The 3,063-nt window shown below is 39.0% G+C and overlaps 1 long non-coding RNA gene across 1 annotated transcript; it reads left to right on the forward strand.

The window, feature by feature from the left end:
* Nucleotides 1-221: 221 nt before the first annotated feature.
* LOC142494403 (uncharacterized) lies at nt 222-1,192 on the forward strand. The gene is made up of 3 exons (XR_012801419.1): nt 222-481; nt 591-959; nt 1,051-1,192. It is a non-coding gene; the product is annotated as an uncharacterized LOC142494403 (long non-coding RNA).
* Nucleotides 1,193-3,063: the final 1,871 nt, after the last annotated feature.

Genomic DNA, 3,063 nt, shown 5'->3' on the forward strand with positions numbered 1-3,063 from the left:
GGTCGTGCAGTCCCTGGGCTTGTTAAAATGCTGTGCTCATTACATTATCTTGCTTCCGCGTCATACCAGACAACTGTGGGCATAGTGGGCGGGGTCTCGCAATCTACATTCTCGCGGGCCTTGACCCAGTTTCTCTATGCACTCAATAGACGCGCTAGGAATTATATTCATTTTCCTACAGAGGCGACAGAGTGGCTGGAAGTCAGGACTGGCTTTTATAATATAGCAGGGATACCATGTGTGCTGGGTGCAATCGATTGCACACATGTTGCTTTGATTGCACCTAGTCAGAGTGAGCATGTGTACCGCAATCGGAAGCACTACCATTCACTCAATGTACAGGTGGTATGTGATGCCACGATGAGGATAATGCATGTGGTACCCAAGTTCCCTGGTTCCAGTCACGATTCCTCTATCCTGAGGAACTCTTCAGTCTTCCATGCGTTCGAAGAGGGACATTTTGAACCTGGTTGGCTGCTGGGTGAGTACATAATTACATGTTCTAACACAAAACACATGTTGATTTAGGAATGTTGGCATTGTACAATTTGATCACTAATGTCAGCTTATGTGTGCTCCATTCATTATAGGTGACTCAGGATACGGAATTAGGCCGTGGCTCTTGACTCCGGTGCTAAACCCTCAAACTGAAGCAGAGGACAGGTACAATGCAGCCCATATATCTACAAGATCTGTTATAGAGAGGACATTTGGCCTACTCAAGACCAGGTTTAGGTGTCTGGACAGAACTGGTGGGGCTCTTCTATACAAGCCTCAAAAAGTGTCTGATATTATCCTTGCCTGTTGCATTTTGCACAATGTTGCACTCAGGCACAATGTACAGTCAGACCTAGCTGAGGCTTTGGTAGACGAGCATCCCACCCATGTAGCTGCTGAAAATGAACAAACAGCCAGTGGTGGCCAGACACGACAGAATCTCATCAATTCATTTTTTTCTTGTAAGTACAAACTCATATGTTCCTAGTACTACTTTTATAGTTTAATTATGTTATATTAACAATAATGTTTCTTTATATAACCTTCTGTTAGGACACAGATGAATATGGGTTGCACACCTTTCTTTTCTCTGCTGTGTGAACAAAGGGATGTGGCACCGGTATGTTATTGTTGCACAGGTTATATAATCCCTCTTCAATTGTACTTTAGTTGTGTGTATGTGAATACAACTTGGGTAACAAAGCAATAATATTTTAGCATTGTGTTATTCCTTATGCTAAGACAAAACACATATTATGCCCATAATCATTCATGCTTCTAGTATGCTTACATACAATGTTATTGGTGCAGTGTAACATGTACATCCAGATGATGTGTACACCAGGCTGATTTACATTTTGAATGTCATGAAATATACATGGTGTTGTACATTTAACACCAAATACACACTTTGCTGTGTTGTTTACGGTACTGAAGATGGCATGTCAATGTTTGCAATTTATATATTGTTCCTTTGCATTATAGGTATATCTCCAGTATGACTGATCATGGTATGTATATTTGCTGACATCTCTCATAAGATGTGCCTACCTCAATCTTCCTATAATTATTGGAACTAAAAACCCAACATATTGGTTTAAACACAAATGTTACATATATGTACTTTCTGTATCATGTATATGCATTTAGCTACTCTTGAGCTTTCATGTGCATTGTATTACAAAATGATTACTCACATTTCATCACATTTTATGTATGTTTCCTTATAATTTCCATTAATGTAATATAGAGGTGGTTGGAGAAAAGGGGATAACTGTACTTATTTGTTTACTTACGGGAGCACATTCATCACTAGCATAGACACACTTTTTAAGACAACTGTTTGTGTCTCTATCAATTGGTGTAGGATCCATGTATAACACCGACAAATGATAACACCAGCTTTATTATGGTAGCTTATATCATCATATTGACTATACTATGTATTTCTAAACGATTAATAAACACAGTAAACTATAGTTAGTTAGGTTAATGAAATATACACAGAAACGTACTTCATAACATGATGGTGATGTCATATTCAGAACATCATGCATTGGAGGGGACCATAACATCTGGCCAGTAACATTATTTGCTACAGTCCCAAACCATTTTATCTACATACCCATGTAACAAGAGATTTTAAAAATAAATGGCTACTTGGTTGTAAGTGTCCTTTACATTGGGAGAAGGAGTGGCTCACTGAGTAAAGACACACACTGGCACTGATAGTTTGAAGCAGGGGAGTCTGGTTCAATTCCCAGTGTGGGCTCCTTGTGACCTTGGCCAAGTCACTTTATCTCCCTGTGCCTCATGCGGCAAAAAAACATTTGTACGTTCCACGGGCCAGGGACCTCAGGCTGAAACATGTGTCTGTAAATCGCTGCGTACAACTAGCAGCCCTATACATGAACATGCTCATATTATTATTATTATTGTTACATAGTTTCGACAGTCATACGTTCCATTACATATTAGAATACACAAATGTGTTAGCAGAGTGGGAATGGTTGTTATATATAAAACACACCATGTCATAAAATGTTAGTAGTCATTAAAGAACACTCAATAAAAATTCACGAGGCACTCTTTTGCAACATCATTATGTTAATTAAGTGCTTATGCAATATAGGCATAAGGGTATCACATTTTTAATTGTTTGTTAATAAGCGCTGCAAGCAATATAAAATTAGTTCCATATGTAGTATAGTAGTCGGTGGCTCCTCCTCACAATCATCTCATATAAAGGTAGACTCTTCTGAAATCATACATTGATCCGATTGTATCTTCCCCGACATCTCTGAAATACAGCAAACACATGATGGTCAAAGATGGCACCTTACTAGATATGCATCCGTGACAACGCGTTACGCAGCTCTATATGATTGTGTAGATACACACGTCAGTCACTTATATGTTAGAAGTAAAACTGTTCATCAGTATGTAATGTTTCTTTAAATTTGTAGCAGGCATAACTATGTATAAGAAGTGAACGTTGCCTGTATACTGAAAGATGTGCGCGCACATCTTTGTGTGCGCACGCACTTCACGCTTGGCTCCACTAAC

Source organism: Ascaphus truei, chromosome 5 (assembly GCF_040206685.1).
Source record: "Ascaphus truei isolate aAscTru1 chromosome 5, aAscTru1.hap1, whole genome shotgun sequence".
NCBI lineage: Eukaryota > Metazoa > Chordata > Amphibia > Anura > Ascaphidae > Ascaphus > Ascaphus truei.